The following is a 15,135-nucleotide window of genomic DNA, read 5'->3' as shown; positions in this document are numbered from 1 at the left end:
TTGCGGAACATTCGTTTACGAATCTCCCTAAACTGTTGTTTCCTTCTACTATCATGCACAGAGTTATCTCTTGCTCTAGCAGTAACATTTTTCATTGGCCTTTCCTTTCCATTTGATTTCCTTCTCGTTTTATGGACTGAAACATTTTCTGTAGTAATATTTTTTTTACTACACATATTTCTTATGAATTGTTTTGTGCTCTTACCCGGTGCTTTCTTCGTGACTTGACAAATCTTTTTGTTAGAGGACTGCTGCTTATTTTTTTTCACCTGCTGTCTTTGACGTTTTGCAGCCTTTCTCTGTCTTTCTATTGTAGGCATGGTGAAATCTTGAAATAATCTGCAGTTGAATCTGTGGTAAAATATATTAAAAAATGTTATTAACCATTATTACCAAACAGTAAAACAATAACAGTGATCTTCAAAATATTTTGCATTTCCTAAATAGCGAATTTTAAGGAATAAATAGCGATTCTTTACCATTCCTAATTTGCAATGAGCAAATTGCTAATTGCAAGTTACCCATTCATTTCCATGGGCTAGGAGGCTCATAGGAATGAAGGTTTAATTTGCGATTAGCAATTTGCTCATCACAAATTAGGAATTTTTCCAAGGGTGCAGGGGTGTCTCAAGAACACCCTGCTGCACCCCTGAAAAAGAAATTTGGGGGCATATGGCACACATACATGCCCTAAGGGCATGTGTTGGCGTCATATGGGACCTTTTGTTTTTTTTAAAAAAAGCTTTTTGAAAAGAATTCACAAATTACCACCAATTTACCACAATAGTTTCCAAATCCTTAATGTCATTTTTACATATTTTTTGTTTGATACATTGCATTTAAGTAGTCACAAAATTTGCAAATCCTTCAGTGCAATTGCAAAATAAGGAATAGCAAATTTTGCTACTCATTATTTTGCATCAAACTTGTTTGATACATACCATTTGTCTAATTTACATTTGCAAAGGCCGAAATTCGTAGAATTTTGATCTTTGCGAATGCTAATTAGCTTGATACATATGGCCCCAAGTGAGGCCTGTCTTGCGACATGGTGCATCTTTTGCATCACTGCTGCATCGGTTTCATGTGGTACGTTTTTTTTACACCATGACATATCTGCCTAAATGCATCAATTTGTAATGTTGTCGCCTCATAGCAAATCTTTTCCACCGCCGCTGCATCATAAAAGTGACGCACAGTGGCAGAAAAGAGGCATACACCTATCATAAATCTGTCCCTAGCATTTTAAATGATTAATCCAGGATGACAATAAGGTGTGGCCTATCCAAAGGTTTGTTTAAGTTGAGGCCTACTCAGGATTGCAGATTAAAGTTACGCTTGATGAAAAATACAGAGGAGATAATACATGTAAAGGCCTACCAATGAAGTAAGTAATGTCCACTTTATTGCACCAGTCAACATAAATGTATCCCTAAGCTTCTTATCTTGTTACAGATGAACCACCATATGTACCATCAAACTATTTTGCATTTCCTAAATAGCAAATTTTAAGGAATAAATAGCAATTCTTTACCATTCCTAATTTGCAATGAGCAAATTGCTAATTGCAAATTACCCATTTATTTCCATGGGCTAGGAGGCTCATAGGAATGAAGGTTGCAATTTGCGATTAGCAATTAGCTCATCACAAAAAATGGAATTTTTTCAAGCGTGCAGGGGTATCTCAAGAACACCCTGCTGCACCCCTGAAAAAGAAATTTGGGGGCATATGGCACACATACATGCCCTAAGGACATGTATGGGCGTCATATGGGACCTTTTGTTTTTTAGAAAAAAATGCTTTTTGAAAAGAATTCGCAAATTACCACAAACTAGAAGTTGGTGGTAGTTTCCAAATCCTTAAAATCATTTTTTACATATTTTTTGTTTGATACATTGCATTTAAGGAATCGTAAAATTTGCAAATCCTTCAGTGCAATCACAAAATAAGGAATAGCAAATTTTGAATTAAGGACATTTTAAGTCATTTCCATATGTGCAGTGTTTTGAAATTATGATTTGAAAATCGTTTTTGGGGAAAAGTAATGGTTTGCAAATTTATGACAAGGACATAATGGTGTATGCTTCTCTATAAGGCATTTCAGTGTCTCTGATGTCATTTTTCCCATATTACATTATAAGACCTTTCCCCATGGAGCACATTCCTTGTAAATATGCTCCCACCTGAGCATGGCGAATTTAGATTTTGACTGTTTGAGTCACATAACCATGTTAAAAGTGACCCAAAAAAATTGCAAACGTTTTAAAAAAACACATTCATGTGTCTTAAGGACATTTTAAGTCATTTCCCCATGGACAGTGTTTTCTAAGTGGGGCAAAAGAGGCATACACCTATCATAAATCTGTCCCTAGCATTTTAAATGATTAATTCAGGATGACAATAAGATGTGGCCTATCCAGAGGTTTGTTTAAGGTGAGGCCTACTCAGGATTGCAGATTAAAGTTACGCTTGATGAAGAATACAGAGGACATAATACATGTAAAGCTCTACCAATGAAGTAAGTGATGTCAACTTCATTGCGCCAGTCATCATAAATGTATCCCTAAGCTTCTTATCTTCTTAGACATCAACCGCCATATGTATCATATAACTATTTTGCATTTCCAAAATAGCGAATTTTAAGGAATAAATAGCGATTCTTTACCATTCCAAATTTGCGATGAGCAAATTGCTAATTGCAAATTACCCATTCATTTCCATGGGCTAGGAGGCTCATATAAATGAAGGTGCAATTTGCGATTAACAATTTGCTCATCGCAAATTAGGAATTTTTCCAAAGCTGCAGGGGTGTCTCAATAACACCCTGCTGCACCCCTGAAAAAGAAATTTGGGGGCATATGGCGCACATAAATTTTAACAACATTCCTTTACCTCAAAAACGATTTTCAAATCATAATTTCAAAACACTGCACATGGGAAAATTACTTAAAATGTCCTTAAGACACATAAAAGCGTTTTTTGATTGCCTTTGCAGCATGTTTGTATCACTTTTAACATGGCTATGTAACACAAACATTCAAAATCTAAATTTGCCATGCACAGGTGGGAGCATATTTACAAGCAATTTGCGCCACAGACAAAGGTCTTACACTAAAATGGGAAAAATAACATCAGGGACAGTCAATTGCCTTATAAAGAAGCATACCCCATTATGTCCTTGTCATAAATTTAAAAACAATTCCTTTTCCCCAAAAACGATTTTCAAATCATAATTTCAAAACACTGCACATGGGAAAATGACTTAAAATGTCCTTAAGACACATGAAAGCGTTTTTTGATTGCCTTTCCAGCATGGTTGGGTCACTTTTAACATGGCTATGTAACACAAACATTTAAAATCTAAATTTACCATGCACAGGTGGGAGCATATTTACAAGCAATTTGCGCCACAGAGAAAAGTCTTACATTAAAATGGGAAAAATAACATCAGGGACAGTCAATTGCCTTATAAAGAAGCATACACCATTATGTCCTTGTCATAAATTTAAAAACAATTCCTTTACCTCAAAAACGATTTTCAAATCATAATTTCAAAACACTGCACATGGGAAAATTACTTAAAATGTCCTTAAGACACATAAAAGCGTTTTTTGATTGCCTTTCCTGCATGGTTGGGTCACTTTTAACATGGCTATGTAACACAAACATTCAAAATCTAAATTTTCCATGCACAGGTGGGAGCATATTTACAAGCAATTTGCGCCACATAATTCATAATTTTCTCCTTAAAGCACACTATTCTCTATCTAAATTAAAGAAATATTTTCTCACCTTAGCAAATACTTTGAGTTTGAAAACAGTCTCAGAAACACACCAATTTGTCTTCAGCAGAGCAAAAGGTATGCACTCCAGAGTCTGCAGCTATCAAAAGCACAGAAATGCTGTAATTCTTCACACATATTTCTCATGTCACCCAATCAAAACTCTTCCCTCACTTTTTTTCAAATGAAAACCCTTCCCCCCTCTGCCCTTTCTGTCTTTTCTGCATGGCAACCACCTCTTGGAAGACTTCTGGTGTTTGCAAGTTCACACAACTTTGTTGCAATTGAACTCTGAACTCTCAGTGCACCTGCATATCCAGTGCATTCTTTCATTTAATGATTTTTTATTGACCATTCAAAATACATCTTTCAAAGAACACATCCGTGCACCCTAACTTTCTGTTTTCAGCAATCAAAATCCACCAATCACTGTTACTGCTTCATGAACACAGAAACTCCACAGTTTTTTTCATTTTAAACTCTCATTTTTTTAACTGCCATTTCATTGCCACACTTCATCTGACTGCAGGAGAACCTTCTCTCACCATGTTTTCTGTCTGGATTGTTGGACATAGTTATATTCACTGGGCTCAAAGGTACGTTGAAAACAGAAAATTACCTAACCTCAATTTACAAGATGTGGAAATTAAGTGGTTTGGCCACAGAGGATTAAAATGTCACCAATTGATACCATTGGTGAAAACCTTTATGCATTTGCCCAAACCTGACCTGTTAATTGTGCACTGTGGAGGTAATGACTTGGGCACTTTGACTGGTGTAGGTCTGGAAATGCTTTTAAAGGACACCTTTGAGCAATTAATGGCACTTTTTCCTCAGACTGCCTTGGTATATTCAAATATATGCCAAAGACAGAAATGGAGGTGGTCAAACCAATTTTGTCCACAAATTGAGAAGTCGAGGAAGCATGTAAACAAATCTGTTTCAGCTTACATGAGAGACCATGGAATGGGCTCCCTGTACAACAATAACTTGCGTTACTACATGCAAGATATCTACAGAGGAGATGGAGTTCACTTCTCAGATGAGGGCAACAGAGTTTTCACTCTGAATTTAAGAATGTGCATTGGTACCTACTTATAAGTACCTAAATGTACCATAAACCCAAAAGCTCTTCTCAGAGCTACCCTACATCTGATCACTCACAATTATTATTTTACTCTAACATTTTTCACTAATTTTCAACAAAGTACGCTCCCTGGGGCGCTACCCGGTACGCGAACCGGGAGCTAACCTCGCGAAAATTTTTTAAAAAATGTTTTTTTTTCACACATATAAGCCTCCTCAGCCACCCTCAGAAAACCTAGGGGGTCAAGATAACTCTACCGGGCCCCCTTCTACCCATTCTGAACATTATTTGCCCTCCATCTTGTATCTTAATTCGACCGAAACACAAAATGGTGGACTCCCGGAACGCTTAAGGTTCGCGAACCGGGGCGCTCAACGGTTCGCGTACCGGGTCGCTCTCTGGGAAGCGCACCATCAAAAAAGGTGGGAAAGTAGTTCACAGAAAAGCCACTGGAGACAATTTCACCAAATATAGATTAGCTCATACTACATACCAATCCCTACCATTTTCACAAATTTGATTGGAATTCCATTTAGTCATTTAGCCTGTAGACCTCTCTAAATACCCTGAGGTAAATTACTTCACAAAACACATCTGAAGTGTTGGAATTGACAACCAATGAAAATGTTACTTTCATTTTCTATTTTTTTTACCTGACATTTCATTGGTTATATACCTGAATATATATAAAGGAAGAGAAGAAAACACAGCCATTTTGACTACTACTTCTTGCTGTACATTTCAATAGTATTTTCACTAATTCCTTCAACTTCTTTCTAAAGGTAAGTTTTTATTTTTAAAACTGAAGTATATTGTGCACTATAAGTTAATATGGTAAACTTTTTCTGATAGATATATACTATCCCTCTGTAGTAGTTATAGATTTAGAGAGACTTCTCTGTTATAGTTATGGATGGAGTTAGGCTTCTCTTGTATAATTATGAATTTACTTACGTTAAATCACATACACTTTTTTATATTCCTACTTCCACTCTGATACTATACACTGCCCAAAGATAAATTCACTGATAAAAAATGCCTATCTAAAATTATTCCCAACATTGCCCTATCTCTACTAATATATATTTTTTTAATCCAAATTTCAGGCAAAATGGAAGGCGAAAACCAAGTTTCTTTTGAAATGGACCTGCAAGAGAGCAGCCAAGAATTGATTGATACAATTGATCAAATTGACATTGAATTTTTCGATGAAACTTGGGACAATGAACTACTGCAATGTGTACAAGCAGTAGATAACCTCCTTGCAAATGAGGACATTTTACACCCTCAGAGACTACAATGTATATTCCATGATAATTATGAAATTTCTGACAATGAAATGTTAGAAAGTTTAATAAATTATGAAACACAATCACATTAAAAAAAATGCTTAAAAAATAAAGAAAATAAAAAATAATCAACAAAAACAACAATCAATTAACATACAGCATTTGAAAAGTCTATCATTCATTTTTCATTGCAGTACGCTGCCCAGAACGCTTCCCGGTTCGCGGACCGGGCGCTCCCCACGCAAAAAAAACAAAAAATGTTTTTTGTTTTTTTTGCCCCGCGGGGCCCTTTTAAAACCCCCACATTAAACCTAGGGGGTCAGGGAGGATCTAGTATGCCCCCTTATGGTCATTTTCGCCTTTGTTTTGGCCTCCTCTTGTCTCTCAATCCTACCGAGAGACAAGATGGCGGCCGCTCCGGACTGTTTAGAATGTTGACAGACACCGCAGAGCCAATCAGCTTAGCTACGCGAAGTTCCGGTACGCTTAAGGTCCGCGGACCGGAGCGCTGCCCGGAGCGCGCTTACAGATATATATCTTTTTTTAAACGTTAATTTCTCAAAATCCACTGGAGCACATATATTGAGACCTAGAAAAGGCACATCGGGCTACCAGTCCCTACAATTTTGCCAAGTTTCATGGAAATCCATTCAGCCGTTCGGGCTAAAAGTGAGGCCAACCGCCCTATGGAAAACTCAATGTTAAAAACACGTTTTGGGCCCCCCCTTTTTTCTCGGCCCCCCCCTGGACGAACACCCCCCAAATTTTCAGGGGCTGCTCAGAAACAAAATGTTCCATTTTCCAGAAAATTTCATCCAATTCCGTCCACAAACGCCAAAGTTATTAGACATAGAATTTTCAAAAATCCCATAGGGAAAAAATCCTAACTATATATACCTACTGGCGACCGCCAGTAGGTAATATATATATATATATATATATATATATATATATATATATCTGCTAAGGTTATACGGGCAAGTCAACCTGCTGGATATAGATTAAGCAGACCCCCCAGGATATAGCGGCATGGATTCGCAAATTTAGCGGCACAAAAATGGAAATTTTGCGGCAATTTTGCGGCATTTTATTTGGCCATTTTTCCTACAACAAACACAGATATCTTAGCTTTTTTAGTTATTTAACAACATGACGCTATGTATATTTGGTTTAATTACAATGTAAACACTTTGTTTCCCTCGAAAAGCATGTACAGATATTCAAGTGTATCTCTGGATATGGTTTGGGAATTCACAACGTGTCAAATCCTGGTGCTGGTCATGGGGAAATGAAGTGGTGAAGTATTCCAGGGGCATGACGTCGTTGGACAGTAAGCACCATTGGTCTCTTGAAGTGCGTGCTCTGCTTGTTGTCGAACCACACGTGGAGTAGGTGATGGCGTGACCGAGCGAGATGTCAAATGCAGAGTTCACCCGAGTCCACCGTGATGCACACCCTTTGTCTCACAGCCCTTCATATGCCTCGTCGTGATGCACGGTGCACTTTGGGTTCTCTGCAGCTATATGTGTACTGTGAATGCACCCTCTCCTAACCCCTAAACTCCAACATGCAGAACTCCCTATGCATTCCCAAGTCCAATGGCAAATCCAGAAGTCTCTTCTAAGTACCTGCCCACCCCTACCAATCCCCACACCTGTGCAACACAAACAACCTGCTCACTTTCAAGAAACTGCTGGAAACACATCTCTTCAAGAACATGTTCCACACTTTCTTGCATCCTTCTCTTTTCTCTCTGCCCCTAGAAGCAATTCAGGCATCCGGTGACCACTATTTAAGTATATGTAAATAAAATAAGTATTCAGTGACAGTGCAGCTTGCATTGTGGGCACCCCACCTGCAAAATCGTATGCTGTGATGTGGCCAGGAGTATAGGGTGGTACTTGGGCACGCACAGCTATCTTCCCTAAAAAACAATAGCCAACAACTCCCCTAAAGAAACGTCAGAAAGATGTACGAGGATAGGTAAATAGACAATATGATAAGAGTAGGTGCTACTACTGTGATTTTAGTCTTCATCTTGTAACATTGGGCCAGGAAAACACCAAGAGCATGGCCTGACTGTACATGTCATCACTCCAGAACAACCAACATATGCTTTTGGAATAAAAAATTGCAACTCAATTAAGCACTAAACAGTTGACAACAAATGGAAATATGCCTCTGCGGCTCTCCGGGAGATCTAGGACCGTGTTGGATTCGTTGAAGTACTTGGGGACTGATTTGAGAATTTCCAAACCTAGCCGTCATGCTCCAGGAGAAGGACTTTGGACTGCTAAGAACTTTGTAACTGAGGCATGTCTTCTGCATGACTCCACGGGGTAATTAATTCACTTAAAGAAAACATGTTTTAAATTTGTGCAGCGTCTGCCCTAAGTGCAAAGGGTTCCACACACTACATCCGTGTTATGATAAAATGATTTTAATGCGCAATATCCTTTTTATCAATAATTTTACACAAAAAAAGGTAATACTGGTTCTTTAATGACAGCGTATTGATATTAATTCGTTAATATTCCCATACATGTAAAAGAAAATCCCTGCTACAGGACATATGACGGGGTCTTTGTTAACGGCCCTCTGGGTGTGTTCAGCAGTCTGACTTCATCAGTTTCCACATTCAAGCGCGATCCGGTTGACAGCCTCGCTCCCGCCGGCCCCCCTAACACAGCCAATGAATATGGATCTCCTCGGCCCGGGAGATGAAGAGAGGCCGCCACATTCATGGAAATCAGGACACCGAGGGGCAGTTCTCAGGAGTCAGAGCAGGGCGGGCTTCGGAAGAAAAAGAAAGGTCATACCACTCCTGCAGGATCAATAAAATGAACTGTTAGCCTGAAATATTTACATAAAATATGGGCAGTGGTGTTACTTTCTTGACCACAACAAAAAAAAACGACACATCTGTGGTTATGTACAGCAATTTTGAAGAAAAGATACATTTCCAGTAACAATCTAATGTCTACAAACAAAGCAGTGCGCCCGAGGAAATCAAATAAACGACTTGGGAGCAATCAGACCCCCCAGGATATAGTGGCATGGATTAGCTTTTGTAAAAATACCGCAATTTTTACAAAAGTGCCGATTTCGCGGGCACTTTGGTAAAAATCGCGGCATTTTTTCAAAAGTGCCGATTTCGCGGCAAACCGCGAAATCGCGATATCCTGGAGGGTCTGATTAAGGGTCAAATTATGATGTTGGGGGGAAAGCCACCTGACAGCTTGTCGAAGGCATTCCGCCCGACATTGATGCTTTCACTCCGGTTACCGTATTACAATGATGCGGTCGTAGGAAATCCTGTGGAGAGACTCATAATCCCATAATGATGGCGAAGACAGGCCTGGCTCCATGGTCTGGATTAAGATGTCACTTCCCCACAACCTTTCCATGTCGGCCTTTCCGACATGGAAAGGCAGTCGTAAAGTGAAATTGGGGAAACCTAACAGGGCCCCCTTCCCCTCTGGCTCTCCGATATGGGGCCTGGAGGGCATCTACGGTGTCTTCCTAAACATCCCTGCACTGTGTGGCAGGATCCGTAAGGTACCTGCCACACGGTGCAGAGATATTCACAAACATCCATTTTTCATTGGCAGCCTGTGCTGCAGCCCTTTTTCCGCCCACTGCACAAGCTGCCATTGAATAATGGTTGTTTGGGGACATCCCTACACCATGTGGCAGGCACCAGGACCTAGGGCTGGGCGATTCCAGTCCTAGGACCTAGGGTCGGGCGGTTCCAGTCCGCTACGATGTCGCTCGGATGTAAGTCCGACTGACATTGTAATGAGGACCTTGGTATTAGCTGTTCAATCTCAGAATCACTAACAGTGAGTTCCTCCCAATTAGCAGATGTAAGTAAAAAGGTGTCTGTGTGTGCTGCAGTAAGCAGTGAACATAAATTATCTAAATATGCTTCTCACTGTTGCATTTGAAATACAAAGGTCCTTACGTGTATCAGACTGATTAAACCCTGTAGACATCAGTTTGCAAATTGTTAGGTGTTTGTAGAGTACAGTGTTTTTGCAATGCAGTACCATGCCTGTGCACTAGGATCCATCTATGTGGTTTTTTCAGTGATTGTTAATACTTAACTACATGTAGTCGCCAACAGATGTGCACTCAAATTTCACTCTTAAGTATTGTCTTAGTACTTGTCAAACCTTACACCATTTATTTAAGCAGTCCAAATCAACCCCCAACGGGGTTGGCTCCCCGTCAACAAGAGGGTCACGTTCAGGCTCCTCACCCATGCAAACAAAGTGCTCCACGACAAAGGACCCGAATACCTCAACAACCGCCTCTCGTTCTACACCCCCACCTGCCAGCTCTGCTCAGCCAGCCTCGCCCTCGCCACCGTGTCGCGGACCCACAGAACCACTGCCGGAGGAAGGTCGTTCTCCTACCTGGCCGCAAAGACATGGAACTCACTCCCTGCACACCTTCGACTGACCCAGGACCATCTCACCTTCAGGAAGCACCTCAAGACCTGGCTATTCGTGCAATGACAGCACCTCCCCTCCCTTTAGCGCCTTGAGACCCTCACGGGTGAGTAGCGCGCTCTACAAATGTATTGATTGATTGACATGTGTACAACCCTACATCTCCTAATATCAGCAAATCGCTGATCAGCAAATTATTTTAATTTATAATCTGAGAAGTTTCTTAGAAGGTAACATGTTGTTTGGATGGTCAACTTTTAGTATCTTAAACACTTGAATGTTCAGCTCTGTGTAAAGCCAAATTTCAATGTTTTCAGTTGTGCTGACTTTTGCCAGATAAGGTTAGGATACACCATATTGGAAGGTTGTCACTATATATAATATAAGACTTTAAAAGATAATGCTAGCTTATTAAAATCACATATAAGAACATAAATATAATTAATTGGATGATTAGATAAAACTTTTAATGATTGTTTTTACAGACTGGCTGGTCATCACTAAAACAACAATTTGATATTAGCAACTATAGTCTGGTTAGACAATTTTTACGCCAAGATTACTTAAAGACTAACTGGTCTTGAGAACTGTATGTGAACATCCAGCATGGCCTCGCTTCAAATCTTTTTGTTTAAATCCCCACTCAGTAGAATGAGTGCTTGAGGATATTTATAGCTTAATCCCACAATGCAATCGTGTACTTTAGTCTGCAATCTTTTAACATCTGCCTTTTTTTGCAGATTTATAATGTGCAAACTTGACCAGAAGTTACTGGAGCACTTTACATGAGCACCAGTTACATTTTACAAGCAAGGCCACATTGTTTTTGTTAGGCACTGGGAGATTAGGTGATTTACCTAGAATCACAGGATGTTGGTTGAGCTGCTGCTGAGACTTGAATCTGGTTCTCCAGTTCCACTGTCAGAAGCTCTGTGTGTAATACCACATCCTCTTCCCAAGTACAATTATAATAAACATTTATGCAAACCATTTTTTAATTTTATCAAATTACTTGGACAGTTTATAAAAACTGCCATTACATTATGATCTTAAAACTTATCAGTTGCAAGGTTTGCTAAGTACTTCAAGGTTCCAGAGGCATTTTTATTTCTATTGAGTTGTATCATTATCATTACAATGCCACAACCACACATAGCATCTGCTTACGTTATATCCTGAACAGTACACCAAGAGATATATGAAAACCATATTGAATCATCTAGACCATACCATGTCTTTAAGCTCTCCCGTTTTCAACGAGGCATATTAGAAGGTCTAATAACTTTGTACCTTTGTTAACATTTCAGCCTTTTCAGCAAAATCCCCCGTAACTTTGTCTTTGCTCTGTGAAGTAATCTTGTGCTGTTCATCTACCAGAGCCCACTCTAGCAGATCTTTCTTCTAGCTTGACACCCACGGGGCAGCTGGAGATACCCAAAATGTGGCAATTCCCCTGTTCAGCGGAACTATGCTCATGCCTATTTCAGTAATCTCAATTTACAATGTTAAAAATGTTTAGTAAACCAAGTCGACTTGTTTGTATGGATTGCTCCACATCCATGCTGGTCATTTCCTTCATAGTTTTCAGCCCTTTACTCCTGAAACTGTCAACCTTAGAACACATCCATGTCATATGTAGAATGTCAGCCTCATGCCTGTCACATCAACCACATATAGATGGTCTACCTGGATATGTCAGGGCTGGTTTTACCTGGTGTGACGTAGTTTTATGCGCATAGTAATACTGTATCAGTTTGATATGCACATTAGTGGGTATCATTTTAACCTGTTCACATGCCTTTCTGCATTCGGATGACGACAAGCCCTCTGGTCAATCAGTCACCCAACGCTCTTAGGATTTCTCTGTATTACCTCCCCAATCTTACATTAATGCAATATATAGTATTGTCATCAATTTTCTTCACCCAGCCAAATCTTGGATCCATTGCATATCCACATATTCAGCAGAGGCTTCAGGAAACGAGTTCTAAATGATCCACTCTATATGGGCAAATTTTGCGTACTGTAAAAACTGTCCCATAACACCCTGAGTTGCTACTAAGCCTATGATGAAAATAGGGCTTTCTAAGCAAGATTCTAATCAGGATATTTACATCAGAGTGATGGAATTGGTTTGATGGGTTCAAAAAATCATCATCATGAAAAGTTACCCTTGGATTTCTTCATTTAAAAAGCTACACGTAGCATAATTTCACAGATGGTTACTTACAATAATTAGTTGGTCCAAGATTATAGGCACTTCCCTTAAGTACTAGATCACTAAAAGCCTCAGGCTTCTCTCTAAATGCTGTTGTTATGCAGAACTTATTGTGTCATAAATCCGAGTTTGTCAAAGAGGGTGCTCCATCACAACGGCAACTGAGTACCCTCTCTGCCAAACTGAAGGTCTGCTTGCCTCATTTAGAGTTGGGCGGATCTTCAGTATATCGATGGTAACCAATCTGCCACCAACATACACTTCCAATGGCCTACCAGAGTAATGACTGCTGGAGGCTTTTCCATTTACCTGTCTGTCCTAGAGTGGGCAGAAAAATGGCAATTTTGCACTGTGCGTCCTTGTCTGATAGAACCCAGAGGTAAAGAGCACTGAAAACTCCAAAACAACACCCACGCCATGGGAGAAAACTCCCAGGACATGGGGGGATGGGGGAGGGGCATATCTTCTTTTTCCTCAGAAACAAAATCGCAGTTTGGGAATTTGCTTTTGAAAATAAAGTAAATTTTGAAAGTCTGATGTACGGCTCGGTCATGATGACAGAGCCGTCAATCAAACTTCCAATGCATTTACAGGAGCTGGTGTGACGGCGATTCCTGGAAATGCAAGAAGAGTCCGCTGAGCTAATGGACATCTTTAAATGTGGCAGGCAGAGATTCCTCGCGTGGCGGGAGTAAAGTATTCTGCCATAGCTATGGTTCATTATCCATCCGACAAACTCTGGAGGAAAAGTCAGTCTTGGACCATTGTTTACTTTTTGTGTCATGCACAAAAGAAATTCTGTCAATATTTTTGGATGATATGGTATTTTGCTCCAGACTGCTAGTATCTAACTGTGGTTTAATTACATATTCTCTTGATTGTTAGCACCTGAGGTTTTTAGGAACCAAAGTGAATTGTCAATGATCGAGTGTGGCAAGAGGCTAGAGCTGCCAATTTTGGAACTGGTGAACCTGGTTCAGGTCTGGCTTTGGCTCAACATCCTGCGATTCTGGGCAAATCACTATATCTCCAAGTGCATAAAAAATGAATGTGACCATGTTTAATGAAACTGGTTGTAAAGTTCCTTACTCTCCCACAAATGACAGGACACAACTTAGGGGTTAACGGGGTTTATTCGTAGTTACTTGCTCAGAGAGCGCCGAGCCGATTGCTGCCGGGCTCCGGCACTCGCGCCTCTCGAATGTGGATGCACGCGCATCCACAAAATGGCCGGGGGGCGCGTCGCGTCATCACGCAACGTGAGTCAGCTAGAGCGCTGACATTACATATCTCCCCTTTTTTCCACCAATGAAACAAACATGAAACTTACAGTCCATTGCTCATATCATAGTCCTGAAACCTGGATGGTCTCACCACCGCTCTCCCCCTTCGGGTATGTCTTACCGGGGTGGCTGTAGCTTCTCCTTCATGAGTCTCTTCACTACCTTCTCCATGCCTCAGTTCAGCTGGGCTCCCCGTCGACCTCCTTACACTCCTCTCCATCTCCATTCTGAGGGTACCTCTGCTGCCCTGCTCCTCGTTCAAGTCTCCACCTTCCGTGTCTACCTCCAAGTTGGGGAGTTCATTTTCTCCATTGGGCTCCACTGCCCCTTCCAGATCTTGCTCACCGTGGCTCCACTGTAATACTTTATTGCATCTCGCCATGCGGTCTTGGGACCATACATTGCCATCGCTTAACAGGGCAGCTCTATCATACACCTCCTTGACCTGAAGGGGTCTACTGTATTTGCTGTCCCCCTTCCTTTGCATTACTGCCAGCTTGACTCTCACCCAGTCGCCTTCCTCTAGTCCTGTGTCTCTCACATTCCTTCGTAAGTTATAGTACTTTGTGTAGACAGCTTGTGCTCTCTCCAAGTTCGCCTGAACCACTGCCGGGGACCATTTGCTTGGTATTGTTTTCTCTTTCCATATTCGGTTGTCCTTTGTGAAAGGATCTCGGCCCCTCAGAATTTGGATGGGGCTATACCCTGTTCCTGTGGGGGTGTTTCTGTATGCCCAGATCATTTGCCATATTTCTTTCTCCCAATCCTTGTCACTCATTATCGCCGCTTGCACCGATCCCATCACCACCCGGTTAAAGCGTTCAACTAGTCCGTTACCAGCCGGGTGATATATGGAGGTGTGTTTGGAGAGGATGCCATTCCTCTCCATGAATTTAGTCCATTTTTCTGAGGTGAACTGAGGACCGTTGTCACTCAGGATGGATTTGGGAATGCCTTCTCTCACGAACGTGTCATTCAGAAATCTTAGAATTGTCTCTGTGTCCATTACTTCTTCCACTTT

This window comes from Lissotriton helveticus, chromosome 2_2 (assembly GCF_964261635.1).
Source record: "Lissotriton helveticus chromosome 2_2, aLisHel1.1, whole genome shotgun sequence".
NCBI classification, from domain to species: Eukaryota; Metazoa; Chordata; class Amphibia; order Caudata; family Salamandridae; genus Lissotriton; species Lissotriton helveticus.
This window is presented reverse-complemented; position numbering follows the sequence as displayed.